We start from the raw sequence: 20,068 nt of genomic DNA on the forward strand, positions 1-20,068 counted from the left end.
CCTCTCTTCAACCCTACATCTCCCTCTCTTTAACCCTCCCTCCCTCTCTCTTTCCTTGGTGTATGGTGCTTTTGTCTCTCTTCCTTTCTCTTCTTACCCACCTCCCTCCCTCCCTTACAATTCTCATTGTCCATCACTCCCCCTTTTTCTCTCCCTCCCTTCACCTCTCCACCTCCTTTCACCTCTTCTCCCATACCTCACCTCTCCTCACCTGTGACTGGGGCCTCTATATCCAGCATGGTCCTCTCCTTCCTCCCCACTCTCCCCCTGTCCTTCCCCCTCTCCCTCCTCACCTGTGACTGGGGCCTTTATATCCAGCATGGTCTTCTCCTTCCTCCCCACTCTCCTCCTTTCCTTCCCCCTCTCCCTCCTCACCTGTGACTGGGGCCTCTATATCCAGCATGATCCTCTCCTTCCTCCCCGCTCTCCTCCTTTCCTTCCTTCCTCCTCTCCCTCCTCACCTGTGACTGGGGCTTCTATATCCAGCATGGTCCTCTCCTGGCACAGGATGGCGGCTCCCTCATTGATGATGCGTAGGGCAACCACCTCCTCCAGACGGCCCTCCTTGGTGAGGTGGGCTTTTAGCAGGTCTACTCTAGGCTTCCCCTCACAGTCAAACACTTCCTTCATGGAGAGCCTGTGGCTCAGGGGGAAGGGGACCGCTAGAGAGAGGAGGAAGGGTAGATAGAGGAAAAAGGGAAGGGGAGAAAGATGGGGGACAGGATGAGAAAAAGGAGAAGGGAGAGAAATGTTTTTACACATTTTGTTACATTTTGTTACAGCCTTATTCTAAAATGTATTACATTAATACAATCTACACACAATACCCCATAATGACAAAGTGAAAACAGTTTTTTTCAATAAATAAATAAATAAATACAGAAGTATTCAGCCCCTTTGCTATGAGACTCGAAATTGAGCTCAGGTGCATCCTGTTTCCATTGATCATCCTTGAGATGTTTCTACAACTTGATTGGAGTCCACCTGTGGTAAATTCATTTGATTGGACATGATTTGGAAAGGCACTCTTCCTAGAGCTAGCCGCCCGGCCAAACTGATCAATCAGGGAAGAAGGGCCTGGGTCAGGGAGGTGACCAAGAACCCGATGGTGACTCTAACGAAGCTCCAGAGTTCCTCTGTGGAGATGGGAGAACCTTCCAGAAGGACAACCATCTCTGCAGCACTCCACCAATCAGGCCTTTATGGTAGATTGGCCAGACGGAAGCCACTCCTCAGTAAAAGAAACATGACAGCCTGCTTGGAGTTTGCCAAAAGGCACCTAAAGACTCTCAGACCATGAGAAACAGGATGAAACCAAGATTGAACTCTTTGGCCTGAATGCCAAGCGTCAAGTGTTGAGGAAACCAGGCACCGCTCATCACCTGGCCAATACTATCCCTACCGGTGAAGCATGGTGGTGGCAGCATCATGCTGTGGAGAAGTTTTTCAGCGGCAGGGACTGGGAGACCAGTTAGGATCGAGGGAAAGATGAACAGAGCAAAGTACAGAGAGATCCTTGATGAAAACCTGCTCCAGAGCACTCAGGACCTCAGACTAGGGCGAAGGTTCACCTTCAAACCAGGACGACGACCCCTAGACACAGCCAAGACCAATGCAGGAGTGGCTTCAGGACAAAGTCTCTGAAATGTCCTGAGTGGCCCAGCCAGAGGCCGGCGCTCCCATCCAACCTACAGAGCTTGAGTGGCCCCAGCCAGAGCCCGACGCTCCTCATTCCAACCTGACAGAGCTTGAGTGGCCCAGCCAGAGCCCGACGCTCCCATCCAACCTGACAGAGCTTGAGTGCCCAGCCAGAGCCCGACGCTCCTCATCCAACCTGACAGAGCTTGAGTGGCCCAGCCAGGCCCGACGCTCCTCATCAACCTGACAGAGCTTGAGTGGCCCAGCCAGAGCCCGACGCTCCTCATTCCAACCTGACAGAGCTTGAGTGGCCCAGCCAGAGCCCGACGCTCCTCATCCAAACCTGACAGAGCTGAGTGGCCCCAAGCCAAGGCCCGACGCTCCTCATCCAACTGACAGAAGCTTGAGAGGATCTGCAGAGAGAATACAGTTGTCAGCTTGTAGCCGTCATACCCCAATAATACTCGCAGCTGTAATCACTGCCAAAGGTGCTTCAACAAAGTACTGAGTAAAGGGCCTGAATACTTATGTAAATGTGATATTTCCATTTTTTATTTTGAATACATTTGCAAAACTGTCTAAAAACCTGTTTTTGCGTTGTCATTATGGGGTATTTTATGTAGATTGCTGAATTTTAGAATAAGGCTGTAACGTAACAAAAAGTGGTCTGAATAGTTTCTGAATGCACTGTACCTACCCACAGTGCYTTTAGGAAGTATTCACACCCCTTGACTTTTTCCACATTTTGTTGWGTTACAGCCTGAATTTAAAATAGATTACATWTAGATGTTGTGTCACTGACACACAATACCCCATAATGTCAAAGTGGAATTATATTGTTACAAGTTAATTAGAAAACAAAAYCTGAAATGTCTTGAGTCAATAAGTATTCAAATTCTTTGTTACGGCAAGCCTAAATAAGTTCAGGAGTAAACATTTGCTTAACAAGTCACATAATAAGTTGCATGAAATCGCTGTGTGCAATAATAGTGTTTAACATGGTTTTTGAATGACTACTACCCTCTCTGTACCCCACATGTACAATTATCTGCAAGATCCCTATGTCAAGCAGTGAATTTCAAAGACAGATTCAACCACAAAGACCAGGGAGGTCTCCTTTGCATAGCCGCAGGAAGATGTTCGGGGATTTATTTATTTTGGGCGCTACAGACGGCTATATCGGTCCACTAATACTAGTAAAGGCCCAGTGCACTACTTTTTGCACTACCTACCTACCTATCTACCTACCAGGGTTACTGCTAGCCGGCAACAGCCAAATTTGATCGCTAAAAAAATGAAAAGCCGATAAATAAACAGTTGCCGGTCAAAATGACCAGGAGAACAAAAATGCCATTCCAAAATAATGCTTTTTATTAATTGATGGAAATACGGTCTATAGGTTAATTTGCATAATTTAGTGGAATTAAATTGGCGCGTGTGTATTTTTGTTAGTAATCATGTATCTTATTTATCCAACACAAATATCACATACGGAGATTATTGAAAAGAATTGCTCCGACAGAGAGAGTTGCTGTGCCTCTAGCTCTTAGGAAACTTTGCAGTATCTTGTTTTTGTTAAGTGTTATTTCTTACATTATTAGCCCAGATTTTTTTTGCCGGGAAGAACTATTGGATAGTTTTCACCAGCACTACCAGCATTACGACTAGGAATACGACTTTCCCGAATCTAATCCTTTGTTCGTACCCCCCAGGGCAATTGGACTGATTCCAGAGGCCGATCCAAAACCCCGGAGGAGAGGTACGCAGAGTGGTCTTCTAATCCGATTTAGGAGGTGTGCACACCTGCCACCGCTTCAGCGTATATTACTCGCTTATGTTCAGTCTCTGGATAATAAAGTTGACAAGCTCAGGGCGAGGATTTCTTTCCAGAGAGACATCAGGGATTGTAACATACTCTGTTTCACGGAAACATGGCTCTCTCAGGATATACTGTCTGAGTTTGTCCAGCCAGTTGGGTTCTCAGTTCATTGCGCAAACAGTAACAAATATCTCTCCAGGAGGAAGAAGGGCGGGGGTGTATGTTTCTGTAACGCTCGTCTGATGAAGAATGAGGAGTGGACCAAAGGGCAGCGTTGTACGTGTTCATGATTTTTATTTAACTCAGAACACTACGAACAAAAATAACAACGAGACAAACGAACAGTTCTGTAAGGTAACCAAMCTAAACAGAAAACAACTACCCACAAACACAGGTGGGAAAAGGCTACCTAAGTATGGTTCTCAATCAGAGACAACGATAGACAGCTGCCTCTGATTGAGAACCACACCCGGCCAAACACACAGAAATAGAAAACATAGAACACAAAACATAGAATGCCCACCCCAACTCACGCCCTGACCAAACCAAAATAGAGACATAAAAAGGTGACCTCTAAGGTCATGGCGTGACAGTTTCATGATTAACGACTCATGGTGTGACTGTGAGAACATACAGGAACTCAAGTCCTTTTGTTCACCYGACCTAGAATACTTCACAATCAAATGCCGACCGTATTATCTCCCAAGAGAATTCTCTTCGGTTATAGTCACAGCCGTGTATACCCCCCCTCAAGCTGATACCACGATGGCCCTCAAAGAACTCCACTGGACTTTATGCAAACTGGAAACCACATATCCTGAGGCMGTATTTATTGTAGCTGGGGATTTTAACAAAGCAAATTTGAGAAAAAGGCTGCTGAAGTTCTATCAACATATCGACTGATGTACTCGCACTGCTAAAACACTTGACCATTATTCCTCCAACTTCCGGGATGCCTACAAGGCCCTTCCCTGCCCTCCTTTCAGCAAATCTGATCACGACTCCATTTTGCGCCTCCCTTCCTATAGGCAGAAACTGAAACAGGAAGTACCCGTGCTAAGGACTATTCAACACTGGTCTGACGAATCGGAATCTACGCTTCAAGATTGTTTTGATCACGTGGACTAGGATATGTTACGGGTAGCCTCCGAGAATAATATAGACGAATACACTGATACGGTGACTGAGTTTATCAGGTGATGGAGATGTTGTACCCACTGTGACTACTAAACCCTACCCTAACCAGAAACCGTAGATAGATGGCAGCATTCGCTCAAAACTGAAAGCGCAAACCATCACATTAAACCATGGCAAGGTGATTGGAAATATGGTTGAATACAAACAGTGTAGTCATTCCCTCCATAAGGCAATCAAACAGGCAAACGATCAGAATAGAGACAAAGTGGAGTTGCAATTCAACGGCTCAAACACGAGCAGGGTCCACAGACAATCACGGACTACAAAGGGAAAACCAGCCACGTCGCAGACACCAACGTCTTGCTTCCGGACAAGCTGAACACCTTAGTCGCCCGCTTTGAGGATAACACAACGCCACTGACGCGACCCGCTACCAAGGACTGTGTGCTCTCCTTTCCGTAGCCGACGTGAGTAAGACATTTAAGCATGTTAACCCTCGCAAGGATGCCAGCCCAGACAGCATCCATAGCTGCGTCTTCAGTGAATGCGCAGACCAGCTGGCTAGAGTGTTTACGGACATATTCAATCTCTCCCTATCCCAGTCTAAAGTCGTGGCCAAAAGTTTTGAGAATGACACAAATATTAATTTCCACAAAGTTTGCTGCTTCAGTGTCTTTAGATATTTTTGTCAGATGTTACTATGGAATACTGAAGTATAATTACAAGCATTTCTGTAAAGGAGTGCGCCTTTATTGAGGCGAACAAAACACGGTACTCAGAAAACTAAACACACACGGGTTACAATAACCCGSMGCAAACCAGCCTGGAGCACACATACATTTACATATAACAATTCCACACACAGACATCGGGGGAAACTGAGGGTTATATGCAAGACGAGTAATGAGGGAATGCAAACCAGGTGTGCGGGAAAACAAGACAAAACAAATGGAAAATTAAAKGTGGATCGGCGAAGGCTAGAAGACCGGTGACGTCGACCGCCGAACGCCGCCCGAACAAGGAGAGGGACCGACCTCGGCGGAAGTCGTGACAATTTCATAAGTGTCAAAGACTTTTATTGACAATTACATGAAGTTGATGCAAAGAGTAAGTATTTACAGTGTTGACCCTTCTTTTTCAAGACCTCTGCAATCCGCCCTGGCATGCTGTCAATTAACTTCTGGGCCACATCCTGACTGATTGCAGCCCATTGTTGCATAATCAATGCTTGGAGTTTGTCAGAATTTGTGGGTTTTTGTTCGTCCACCCGCCTCTTGAGGATTGACCACAAGTTCTCAATGGGATTAAGGTCTGGGGAGTTTCCTGGCCATGGACCCAAAATATCAATGTTTTGTTCCCCGAGCCACTTAGTTATCACTTTTGCCTTATGGCAAGGTGCTCCATCATGCTGGAAAAGGCATTGTTCGTCACCAAACTGTTCCTGGATGGTTGGGAGAAGTTGCTCTCYGAGGATGTGTTGGTACCATTCTTTATTCATGGCTGTGTTCTTAGGTAAAATTGTGAGTGAGCCCACTCCCTTGGCTGAGAATGCTTTACTGTTGGCATGACACAGGACTGATGGTAGCGCTCACCTTGTCTTCTCTGGACAAGCTTTTTTTCCGGATGCCCCAAACAACCGGAAAGGGGATTCATCAGAGAAAATGACTTTACGCCAATCCTCAGCAGTCCAATCCCTGTACCTTTTGCAGAAAATCAGTCTATCCCTGATGTTTTTCCTGAAGAGAAGTGGCTTCTTTGCTGCCCTCTTGACACCAGGCCATCCTCCAAAAGTCCTCGCCTCACTGTGTGTGCAGATGCACTCACACCTGCCTGCTGCCATTCCTGAGCAAGCTCTGTACTGGTGGTGCCCCGATCCCGCAGCTGAATCAACCTCAGGAGGCTGAAGAAATTTGGCTTGGCACCTAAAACCCTCACAAACCTTTACAGATGCACAATTGAGAGCATCCTGTTGGACTGTATCACCGCCTGGTACAGCAACTGCATTGCCCGCAACTGCAAGGCTCTCCAGAGGGGGGTGCGGTCTTCCCAACGCATCACCGGGGGCAAACTACCTGCCCTTCAGGACACCTACAGCACCCAATGTCACAGGAAGGCCAAAMAAATCATCATGGACAACAACCACCCGAGCCACTGCCTGTTCACCCAGCTATCATCCAGAAGGCGAGGYCAGTACAGGTGCATCAAAGCTGGGACTGAGACTGAAAAACAGCTTCTATCTCAAGGCCATCAGATTGTTAAATATTGTTAAATAATCATCACTATCACATTATAAACATAGACCTGAAATAACTGACCACTTTAATAATGTTTACATATTTTGCATTACTCATCTCATATGTAAACTACTGGTCAAAATTTTTAGAACACCTCCTCATTCAAGGTTTATCTTTATTTTTACTATTTACTATGTTGTAGAACAATAGTGAAGACATCAATAGTATGAAATAACACATATGGAATCATGCAGTAACCAAAAAAGTGTTAAACAAATCAAAATATATTTTATATTTGAGATTCTTCAAATAGCCACCCTTTTCCTTGATGACAGCTTTGCAAACTCTTGGCATTCTCTCAACCAGCTTCATGAGGTAGTCACTTGGAATGCATTTCAATTAAAAGGTTTGCCTTCTTAAAAGTTCATTTGTGGAATTTCTTTCCTTCTTAATGTGTTTGAGGCAATCATTTGTGTTGTGACAAGGTATGTAGGGTATACAGAAGATAGCCCTATTTGGTAAAATACCAAGTCCATATTATGGTAAGAACAGCTCAAATAAGCAAAGAGAAACGACAGTCCATCATTACTTTAAGACATGAAGGTCAGTCAATACGGAACATTTTAAGAACTTTGAAAGTTTCTTCAAGTGCAATCGCAAAAACCATCAAGTGCTATGATGAAACTGTCTCTCATGAGGACCGCCACAGGAATGGAAGACCCAGAGTTACCTCTGCTGCAGAGGATATGTTCATTAGAGTTACCAGCCTCAGAAATTGCAGCTCAAATAAATGCTTCACAGAATTCAAGTAACAGACACATCTCAACATCAACTGTTCAGAGGAGACTGTGTGAATCAGGCCTTCAAGGTCGAATTTCTGCAAAGAAACCACTACTAAAGGACACCAATAAGAAGAAGAGACTTGCTTGGGCAAAGAAACACGAGCAATGGACATTAGACCGGTGGAAATGTGTCCTTTGGTCTGGAGTCCAAATTGGATATTTTTGGTTCCGCGGTGTGGGTGAACGGATGTGTATTTCCCACCATGAAGCATGGAGGAGGAGGTGTTATGGTGTGCTTTGCTGGTGACACTGTCTATGAATTATTTAGAATTCAAGGCATACTTAACCAGCATGGCTACCACAGCATTCTGCAAAGATACGCCATCCCATCTGTTTTGAGCTTAGTGGGAATATCATTTGTAGTGTATATACTGTATTTTATCCTATTCTACTGTATCTAACATTGCTCGCCCAAATATTTATTTATTCTTCATTCCATTCCTTACTTCAGATTTGTGTGTATTGTTGTGAAATTGATAGATATTACTGTTAGACATTACTGCACTAGCTAGAAACACAGAATTTTGCTACACCCACAATAACATCTACTAAACATGTACATGTGACAAATCAAATTTGATTTGATTTTGAGCTGGATTTCTCCTAAAGCTCCTCAGCTGGTTGCTGCTGGAGTAAACATGTGCTTTAATAGACCCATTATTTACGCAATAATTGTAAATTAAATCACGTGTTAAAAACAGTTTTGATGCACGATTAAAAATAGCAAATATTTGTATTTCTCAACTGGTAATTGAAGCATGCCACCCATTCACCATTCAAGTGCAGCTAACAGGCATCAACCACCATAATGTGAGCTAAAGGCAGCATGCATATTGAAACTTGAATGATTTATTTCATATTATCAGGCATGTCTTACCTTGTTTCAAAGTGGCCTGCAGGCAAAATCCGATCATGGTAATGTCGAGGCAATTATTTTGTAAAGAATTTGTGTGAGTTTCAAGTTTGGGGAAGCTTACAATTTCCCCTACCATTTCTACCGGCCAGTTAGGATTTTCATATGCGCATTTTTGTGGAACAGTTTAATTTCAATAACAACATTCTTGCTTCTCAAAATCATTATAACGTGGTTAATTATAAAATCTGACTTAACATGATAAAAATGTAAAAGTTAAAAGTCCACTAATGTGAGATCACCAGCCTCTGCCTTATGGACACATAGATACACCGTGATCCATTGGAGGCTAAAGAAATGAGTGCATGGAACTCATAGCCTATAGGCCAATGCAGCAGTAGGCCTATAACTATTGCTCTTTCACAATGAGGATTGGTGATAATCGAGGGGGGGATTGTTGGGAAGATTTTTCTTACTGTAAGGAACTATAGTTTTAATATATTATATCATTCGCAATGGATGTAAAAAAACAACAAMATTTTCCTCCAATTCCGCGTATGAGGCATGAGACAGACTTGCCTATATCTTCACCACACACCCCTCCCCTTCTTCTTGTCTCAACATTTTAAATTATACTCAAGACATTGTCTTCACACATATTTTAGATGCTTTTCACTGACAGCCGCAACTGCCCAAATTATGGGTTTCCCAAATGTATTTTTACATTTTATTTATTTGACCTTTATTTAACTAGGCAGGTCAGTTAAGAACCAATACTTATTTTCAATGACAGCCTAGGAACAGTGGGTTAACTGCTTTGTTCAGGGGCAGAACCACAGATATAGGCTTACGAGCTTGTGACAATCCACAGCTATAAAAAAAGAAAAAGCTAATGATCCTTGATTCCTCTGTGGCTAAATCATGCCTTCTGTTGAAGTATTTATAATTATTTTATTTATTTATGTATAGATAGGAGTAATTATATAATTTATTTCCATTTACAATGGGACCCTGCTATGCCATTTATCTCCTGTTCTATTGGTGTACAGCAGACATTTAGCCATCCATAACTGGCTACGGGACTATTGCAGCTCTGTGGGTGTGACATTTATTGACAATTTTGATACCTTATGGAAACAAAGCTCGTATTATAAGGAGGATGGGATCCACCCAAATAATTTGTGTTCCTGGATCCTTTCACAGCATTGACTTTTCAATGACCCAAGCCCAGCTCATTTAATCTCTACCATCGTGTCACTGAGTTGTCATAATGCTTCTGCAAATGAACATTAAACCAGTGGCATTGGCAGACACAATGTAAATAACCTAATTTATGTCCCTCTTACTGCCCTGAATGTCTCTGCTGATCCCACAGCTATTGTATGCAGTAATCATGTGCCTATGAAGCGGAGTGATACTGTTAGCACTGAGGCAATGTGGCCTAGTAGGAAGACCACTGTGTGCAATCAAGCATTCCAGAAAAAAGTGCTCAAAATAGCCCACGTTAACATATGTAGCTTAAGAAACAAGGTTCATGAAAACAATAATTTGCTAGTAACAGATGACATTCATATTCTGACAATCTCTGAAACTCACTTAGATAATACCTCTGATACAGTGGCAGCAATACATGGTTATAACATCTACCGAAAATACAGAAATGTCAAAGGTGGAGGTGTGGCTGTTTTTATTCAGAACCACATTCCTGTAAAGATTAGAGAGGATCTCATGTTAAATACTGTTGAAGTAATATGGCTACAGGTTCATCTGCCTCACCTAAATAAAGCCCATTCTTGTGGGAAGCTGCTATAGACCACCAAGTGTTGACAGTCAGTATCTGGATAATATGTGTGAAAGGCTTGACAATGTATGTGATATCAACAGATAAGTATATTTTCTGGGTGATTGAAATATTGACTGGCTTTCATCAGGCTGCCCACTTAAGAGTAAGCTTCAAACTGTAACCAGTGCCTGCAACCTGGTTCAGGATATCAGTCAACCTACCAGGGTAGTTACAAACAGCACAGGACATAAATCATCAACGTGTATTGATCACATCTTTACTAATGCTGCAGATATTTGCTTTAAAGCAGTATCCAAATCCATCGGATGTAGTGATCACAATATAGATGAAAGCCAGCCATATCTAGGAAAAACAAAGTTCCAAAGGCTGGGCCTAATATAGTGTATAAGAGGTCAAGTTTTGTAGAGATTCCTATGTTGTTTATGAAAATAATATTTGTTGGTCCGTGGTGTGTAATGAAGAGCAACCAGACGCTGCACTTGACACATTTATGAAATTGCTTATCCCAGTTACTAATAAGCACGCACCCATTAAGAAAATGACTGTTAAAACATACTTTTTTCAATCTTTACTAACGACATGCCACTGGCTTTGTATGCGGATGACTCAACACTATTCACATCAGCTACTACAGAGACTGAAATGACTGCAACACTTAACAAAGTGCTGCAGTTAGTTTCAGAATGGGTGGCAAGGAATCAGTTAGTCCTAAATAATTCCAAAACTAAAAGCATTGTATTTGGGACAAATCATTCACTAAAACCTCAAATAAATCTTGTAATGAATAATGTGGATATTGAGCAAGTTGAGGTGACTAAACTGCTTGGAGTAACCCTGGATTGTAAACTGTCATGGTTAAAACATATTGATACAACAGTATCTAAAATGGGGAGAAGTCTGTCCATAATAATGAGCTGCTCTGCCTTCTTAACAGCGCTGACTCCTCCTCCAGGCCCTCGTTTTGTCGCACCTTGACTACAGTTCAGTCGTGTGGTCAGGTGCCACAAAGAGGGACTTAGGAAAACTACAGTTGGCTCAGAACAGGGCAGCACGGCTGGCCCTTGGATGTACACAGAGAGCAAACATTAATAATATGGATGTCAGTCTCTCCTGGCTCAAAGTGGAGGAGAGATTGACTTCATCGCTACTTGTATTTGTGACATTTATTTATTTATTTATTTTACCAGGTAAGCTAGTTGAGAACAAGTTCTCATCTACAACTGCGACCTGGCCAAGATAAAGCAAAGCAGTGCGACACAAACAACAACACAGAGTTACACATGGAATAAACAAGTGTACAGTCATTAATACAATAGAAAAAAAGAAAGTCTATATACAGTGTGTGAAAATAGCGTGAGGAGGTAAGGCAATAAATAGGCCATAGTAGCGAAGTAATTACAATTTAGCAGATTAACACTGGAGTGATAAATGAGCAGATGGTGATGTGCAGGTAGAGATACTGGTGTGCAAAACAGCAGAAAGTAAATAAAAACAATATGGGGATGAGGTAGGTAGATTGGGTGGGCTATTTACAGATGGGCTGTGTACAGCTGCAGCGATTGGTTAGCTGCTCCGATAGCTGATGTTTAAAGTTAGTGAGGGAAATATATGTCTCGTTGTTGAATGCACCGAGCTTTCTGTTTGACGTACTGGCACACAGCCCTGAAACCCATGCATACCCCACAACACATGCCACTAGAGGTCTCTTCACTGCCCCCCCAAGTCCAGACCAGACAATGGGAGGCGAACAGTACTACATAGAGCTATGACTACATGGAACTCTATTCTACATCAAGTAACTCATGCAAACAGTCAAATTTGATTTAAAAAAACAGATAAAAACACACCTTATGGAACAGCAGGGACTGTAAAGCAACACAAACATAGGCAGAGACACATGCATACACACACGATAACATCTGCACTATACACACGTACACATGGATTTTGTGTTGTAGATACAGTATGTGGTAGTAGAGTAGGGGCCTGAGGGCAGACACTTAGTGTGTTGTGAAATCTGTTGTGAATGTATTGTAAATTCAAAAAAATTGTATAACTGCCTTAATTTTGCTGGACCCCAGAGTATTGGGGATCCATAATAAATACAAAYATCAACTTTTTTTTGTTGTCGAGAAGCCAAAGGCAAAATCCTAGTCATATTAGCAACCCATACTATTTGTTGCATCCTCTCTTTCTTAATGTTTAACATATGGAACCGCTATCAGGTGCACTGTTAAGAATGGTGTTTTCCCGAGAATAAATCAACCTGTCTACCTCCACCCATCTCATCCACACAGTACCAGGTTGAGGTAATAAACAACATCACAGCACATTCAGGAACACCCTCCCCTCCTCTCATCTCCTCTCTTCTCCTCTCCTCTCCCCTCCTCTCTCCTCCCCTCTCCTCTTCTCCTCTCCACTCCTCTCTTCTGCTCTCCTCTCCTCTCCCCTCCTCTCCACTTTCCTCCTCTCTAATCTCATTCCCTCTTCTCTCTCACACTCTCCTCACTCTTCTCCTCTCCCTCTCTCCCCTCCTCTTCTCTAATCTCATCTCCTCTTCTCCTCTCCACTCCTCTCTTCTGCTCTCCTCCTCTTCCCCTCCTCTTCTCTAATCTATCTCCTCTTCTCCTCTCCACTCCTTCTCTTCTGCTCTCCTCTCCCCTCCTCTTCCTCTCCACTTCCCTCTCCTAATTCATTTCCTCTTCTCCACCTCGTAATCTCCTTTCTTTCGTGCTCTCCTCTCCCCTCCTCTACTCTCCCCTCCTCTTCTCTAATCTCATCTCCTCTTCTCCTCTCCACTCCTCTCTTCTGCTCTAGTCTCCTCTCTATCTACCTGTCTACCTCCAACCATCTCTCCACACAGTACCAGGCTGAGGTAATAGTATAATACAGTATAATAAACAACATCACAGCATCTACAGGAACTACAACGCTCCTCTCGTCTCCTTTCTTCTCCTCTCCGCTCCCCTCGTCTCCTCTCTTCTGCTCTACCCTCCTCTCTTCTCCTCTCCCCTCCTCTCCTCCAATCGCCACTCCTCTCGTCTTCTCTCCTCACTTTTCTCCTCACTCTTTTCCTATCCCCTCCTCTCTCATCCCCTCTTCTCACCTCCCCTCTTCTCCGCTCCAATCTTCATCTCTCCTATCCTCTCCTCTCCCCTCCTCTCTTCTCCTATCCGCTCCCCTCGTCTCCTCTCTTCTCCTCTCTTCTGCTCTAGTCTCCTCGTGTCTCCTCTAATCTCGTCTCCTCGCTTCTGCTCTCATCTCCTCTCCTCTCACCTCACCGCCCCTCCTCTCCTCTAATCTCATCTCTCTTTTCCTCTCGTCTCCTCTCTTCTGCTCTCCTCTCCTCTCTATCTACCTGTCTACCTCCAACCATCTCTCCAGTACCAGTACCAGGATGAGGTAATAAACAACATCACAGCAGCCCCAGGAACAACACCCTCCTCTCCTCTCCTCTCCTCTAATCTCGTCTCCTCTCTTCTCCTCTCCTCTCGTCTCTTTTCCTCCCTTCTCTTCTCTTCTCTTCTCTTCTCTTCTCTTCTCTTCTCTTCTCTTCTCTTCTCTTCTCTTCTCTTCTCTCCTATCCTCTGACCTCCTCTCCTCTCCCCTCCTCTAGTTTCCTATCCGCTCCCCTCATCTCCTTTCTTCGCTTCTCCGCTCCCCTCGTCTCCCCTTGTCTCCCCTTGTCTCCTTTCTTCTCCTATCCGCTCCCCTCGTCTCCTTCTCCTCTTGTCTCGTCTCCTCTCTTCTGCTTTCTCCTCTCTTCTCATATCCGCTCCCCTCGTCTCCTTCTCCTCTCCTCTCGTCTCTTCTCTTCTGCTTTCGTCTCTCGCTTTCTCCTCTCTTTTCCCCTCCCCTTCTCTCCTCAAATCTCATCTCCTCTCAACTCCTCCTCTCCACTCTGCTCTCGTCTCCTCTCCTTTCTGTTCCCCTCCCCTCTTCTCCCCTCCTCTTTTTCTCTCCCCTCTCCTACTCTCCTCTCCCAATCTCTCCTGTCCTCTCACCTCCTCTCCTCTCTGCTCCCCTCGTCTCCTTTCTTCTCCTCTCCTCTTTGCTCCCCTCGTCTCCCCTTATCTTCTCTCATCTCCTCTCTTTTCCTCTCTTCCCCCCCTCCTCTCCTCTAATCTCTTCTCCACTACTCTCTTTTCCTCTCTTCTGCTCTCCTCTCCTCTCCTCTCTATCTACCTGTCTACCCCCAACCATCTCTCCACACAGTACCAGGTTGAGGTAATAAACAACATCACAACAGCTACAGGAACAACCCCCTCCTCTCCTCTCCCCTGCCGTCCTCTCCTCTCACCTCCTCTCTTCTCCTCTCCACTTCTCTCGTCTTCTCTCTTCTGCTCTCCTCTCCTCTCGTCACCTCACCTCTCCTCTCCTCTCACCTCCCCTCCTCTCCCCTCCTTTCTTCTCCCCTCCTCTCTCCTCCTCTCTTCTCCTATCCACTCCCCTCCCCTCGTCTCTTTTCTTCTCTTTTCCACTCCTCTCGTCTCCTCTTGTCTCCTATCCCCTCTCCTCCTCTCCCCTCCTCTTTTCTTTTGCAATGTGCATGTGTGCATGCATACATGTATGTACACTGTGTATGTGTGTGAATGTACTGTCTGTGTTATAGACGGTCTAGCAGGCTTTATTTCAGGGTATGGCTGAGTTATCGGCCTGTGCTTTGCAGCGGTGTTTCCCTTACATAATGAAGGCCCCTAGGGCACCGCTGGAGAGGGGGATGACTGACCAGGAGAGATACAGCAAGAGCGCCCAGCTGCACGTGAGGACTCACACACACACAGGCACAAAGGCAAAAACACATACACACACACACACACACACACACACACACAGGTAGAAACACACATACACGCATGCACACACACACATGCACAAAGAAATACAGAAGACCAGAAATTCCACACACCCAGATAAAGTTGCCGCATCACAGAAACACACTTGTGTGCACACACACACACACACACACACACACACACACCACACACACAGCACACACACACACACAACAACACACACACCACAACACACACCACACACACACACACACACACACACACACACACACACCACACACACACCACACACACACACACACACACATAAAGGTATTGTTCTGCAGGATCTACAGAGCCTCGTGGAGCCCCACCAGTACTAACACAGATAATGGCCTAGTTCACAAGTAGGCCTTTCGCTCTATCTTTCTCTTCTCTATCTCTCTCTCGCTATCTTTTTTTTTCTCTGTTTTCTTTCTGCCTTCCATCCATCACCGTCTAACTGTCCTCTACTACCTCCTGACCTCCCCATCACTTAAATCTTAAATCAGACTAATTCATCACCCCACCCCACACCACACCACCCCACCCCAAACCACACCACCCCACACCAGGCTGGTCACTGCTCCAGCTCCACTACGGTAGGGTTAGCCCTACAAGGAACTAACCCACACTGTTCTATCACCACTGCAAGGAAGGTCCAGTCCCATGTACTGCCCTAGTCCCACCACCAAAAATACTATGGTGTGAGGGTGTGTGAGGGTGTGTGTTGGTGTGTGAGTGTGCAAGTGAGAAAAGGAGAGTGTGTGTGAGGGTGTGTGAAAGAGCTGTGATTGAGATAGATAAAAAGTAAAGCAGATTGACAGAGAATGTACAGCTTGAGAAAAAAGAGAGTAGGTGAGTAAAAACAGCTTTATAGGAGAATAGCCCACATTACAGACAGTGGAAAACACAAAAGTGCCTTTTATCAATACATCTACTGTACTGTAGGTAGACCTGACAGCTCTGCGTTGGCCATTGGTTCAAACACTTAGTGAATCTATCGCTGTGTTTTCCCGTGGTGTCTTAGTGTGAGAACCTGTTTCTGTCTGAATATGTTGGCCTCTGCAGGACCTCGCAGAGAATGATATGACACACCTCAGGAGATCTGCTCTTCCACAGCCGTCTCTGCATAATAAATTAAAGAGTGAGGAACGGAGTGATGAAAGAATAGGGCAATGAAAGAGAAGGGTAAGAGAGCAGAAGAAGGGGAATATGGGAAGTGGGGAGGGTTGTGACAGTGCACATGCGTGTGTGTGTGTGGTGTGTGTGTGGTGTGTGTGTGTGTGTGGTGTGTGTGGTGTGTGTGTGTGTGTGTGTGTGTGTGTGTGTGGTGTGTGTGTGTGGTGTGTGTGTGTTGTGTGTGTTGGTGGGTGTGTGTGTGTTAATAGCGCTCTACCATCTCTGACCCAGATCAGTTAGCAGCCTAGCACAGATCCATGGGTCTTTGAAAGCGGATGGGGGGGTGAAGTTGTGTAATTAATGTATGCTTCACACATGAAGGACCATCTGTATACACAGACACACACTAACAGAAACTATCCCCAAACAACATGTCCTCATTAGACAATCCCTCTCTCACTCTCTACCTCTCTCCCTCCTTCTCTCCCTCTCTCTCCGCTTCTCTCTCTACCTCTACCTCTCTACCTCTCTCCCTCCTTGTCTCTCTCTCTCTCTCTCTCTCTCTCCCTCTGTCTCTCTAAAGGGCTATAAATACTCTGTCCTGCCATAGTACAGGACTGAGAGAAAACTTTCAAGGTACGCTCACACAAAGCCCCCCTCACACACACAAATATACTTACTGTACACACACGCACACACATCCACACACACACCCACATCAACACACACACACATCCATACACACATCCACATCCACACACACACATTCACATCCACACACATCCACACACCCACATCCACACACCCACACACCCACATCCACACACCCACACATCCACAGGGCGCAAGGGTACCACACAGGACTGCATGGGAATCCAGAAGAAAACATTCTAAGTAGTGCCCGAGCCATGCCAGAAGCGGTGTGAATGTTTGTGTGTGTGGATGTGTTTGTGTGTGCATGCTTGTATTCATTAACAAAAAATCCATCTTTTTTTCCTTTCCTCCTTCTCTCTTTATTTCCTTCCTTCCTACCTCATTACAGATCACTGATCTGACAGTGCTGAATAATGGTCTTATCCAATCATTTTAGTCATTCACAGCAGACATTCTTATCCAGAAACAATTAGGGTTAAGAGTCTTGTGCAAGGGCACATTGACAGATGTTTCACCTCATCAGCTCAGGGAATGGAAACAGCAACCTCCCAGTTATTGGCCCAACGGGCTTAACCGCTAGGCTACCTGCCGGCCCGCTAGGCTACCTGCTCTTAACCGCTAGGCTACCTGCCGGCCCGCTAGGCTACCTGCTCTTAACCGCTAGGCTACCTGCCACCCAAGTAAGGCTGCACAATTTTTTTTCTCCATTACAGGACCTTTTTTTGAATTTATATTTTCTTATTTTAAAGCTAGAATCCTTAATTGAAACAATAACAAAATGGACACCCAGCCTTTGTTTTGGTAAAAAGATGAGGGATGGGCCTGGAGAAATGTAACCAGTCTCAAATTCACAGACGAAAGGACTGACCATGATATTGTATCAAAATTCTATAATCATATAATCATGTTTTGAGGCTATTTAGTGTTTGTTAACATTTACATTGTTTACAAACATTGGAGTGAAACAAGCTTATATTTTGGGTTCTGATGGGGTACGACAGTTCAACTAAGCTCATGAGGCATTTACAAGTTATATTCTTCAAGAATCAATGGGTATATATCATTCATTTATAAATCCAAAAATTGATGTAGCAACTAAGGATTCTAGCTTTAAATGTATTTAGTTCTGTCCTGAAGCTGTTCTTGTCTATTAATGTTCTGTATTACATCCGGTTTTATGTTGTGTGTGGACCCCAGGAAGAGTAGTTGCTGCTAATCCACCAGCTAATGGGATCCTAATAAAACACCTAATAATAATCTCTGAGGACTGCTTCTGTTCACTGAATGGTATACAGCTATGAAAAGCTCAATCGCTTAGCCTGAAAACGCTCTAATGTAATAGCCTATCAACTTGAAGCACCCTTTGCAAGAGATTGCATGAGTCACTAGAGAAATATAACTGCTGGGTTAGTAGCAACTTTGCTCAGAAAGTGGGCCTTGAGTAGAGCGCTAGTGTGGCCATGGAAAGACACCAGGAAGTACAGTAATTATCAATGGTTGGTTAGGAATGGTCAATCTCGAAGGAGGCAGGGAAAGACAGGAGGTTAGGACACAAGGAATCAAGGAGTACATATTCAAATAGCCAGATTTGTCACGTTCCCTGACTGTTTTCTGTTTAGTTTTGTGTGTTAGTTGTCAGGACGTGAGTTTGGGTGGGCATTCTATGTTATCTGTTTCTATGTTGTTTAGGGTTGCCTGTATGGCTCTTAATTAGAGGCAGGTGTTTTGCGTTCCTCTGATTAAGAGTCATATTTAGGTAGGCTGTTCACAGTGTTTGTTTGTGGGTGTTGTCTCCTGTGTCAGTGTTTGTCGCACCATACGGGACTGTTACGGTTTGTTCATTTCATGTAGGCTATTTTTCCCTGTTCGTGCGTTCTCGTGTTTATGTATGTTCGTCGTTCAGGTCTGTCTACTTTCGTTTTGTTATTTTGTATCATTTGAAGTATAGTTCGTTTTCGTGTTTTTTCCCGTCTGTCTTTAATAAATTCATTATGTCTTCACAATCCGCTGCATTTTGGTTCAATCCCTGCTCCTCTTCATCTGAATCCGAAGAGGAGGAGGACCACCGTTACAGAACACCCACCGATCCAGAACCAAGCAGCGGAATAACGAGCAGTGGCCTGCTACACAGGATTTTTGGACATGGGAGGAGATAATGGACGGAAAGGACCCTGGCGCAAACTGGAGAGTATCGCTGCTTTCGTGAGAGAGTGAGGCAGTCACTGCCCAGGAGCGGTGGTTTAAGGAGGCACTAGGAGACGTGGATGGAAGCCGGAGAATCAAGCTCGAAACCGGAATTATGAGGGACGCGTCTTGCACGGAAGCCCGAAAAGCCCGTGAGTAACTCCCAAAATTTCTTGGGGGGGGCTAGAAGGGAGAGTGGCGAAGTCAGGTAGGAGACCTGCGCCCACTCCCTGTACTTACCGTGGAGAGCGAGAGTACGGGCAGACACCGTGTTACGCAGTAGAGCGCACGGTGTCTCCTGTACGTGTGCATAGCCCAGTGCGGGTTATTCCACTCCCCGCACTGGCAGGGCTAGATTGAGTATTGAGCCGGATGTCATGAAGGGCCCTATATCTGGCCACCAGTACGTCTCCTCGGGCCGGCATACATGGCACCTGCCTTACGCATGGTTTCCCCGGTTCGCTTACATAGCCGGTGCGGGTTATTCCACCTCCCCGCACTGGGCGGGCGACCGGGAGCATTCAACCAGGTAGGTTGGGCAGGCTCAATGCTCAAGAGAGCCAGTACGCCTGCACGGTCCGGTATTTCCGGGCCACCTCCCCCACGCCTAGTACCTCAGTGCCTACACTACGCACTAGGCTACCAGTGCATTTCCAGAGCCCTGTTTCTCTCCACGCACTCTCCCTATAGTGCGTGTATCCAGTTCGGTGCCTCCAGTTCCGGCCCCACGCACTAAGCCACCTGTGCGTCTCCTAAGTCCTGTACACACTGTCACTTCTCCCGTACTAGTCCTGGGTGCGTGCCCTCAGCCCGGTGCCACCAGTGCCGGTACCACGCACCAGGTATAGAGTACGCTTTGAGAGTTCAGTGTGCCCTGTCCCTGCTCCCGCACTAGTATGAAGGTGCGTGTCCTTAGCCCGGTGCCTCCAGTTCCGGCACCACGCACCAGGTCTAACAGTGCGCCTTA

At 45.2% G+C, this 20,068-nt stretch overlaps 1 pseudogene; it reads right to left on the bottom strand.

Annotated features, from left to right (window-relative positions):
* LOC111967244 (protein phosphatase 3 catalytic subunit alpha-like) overlaps positions 1-20,068 on the bottom strand; it is a 47,272-nt pseudogene that overhangs the window by 19,395 nt on the left and 7,809 nt on the right.

This window comes from Salvelinus sp. IW2-2015, linkage group LG8 (assembly GCF_002910315.2).
Source record: "Salvelinus sp. IW2-2015 linkage group LG8, ASM291031v2, whole genome shotgun sequence".
NCBI classification, from domain to species: domain Eukaryota; kingdom Metazoa; phylum Chordata; class Actinopteri; order Salmoniformes; family Salmonidae; genus Salvelinus; species Salvelinus sp. IW2-2015.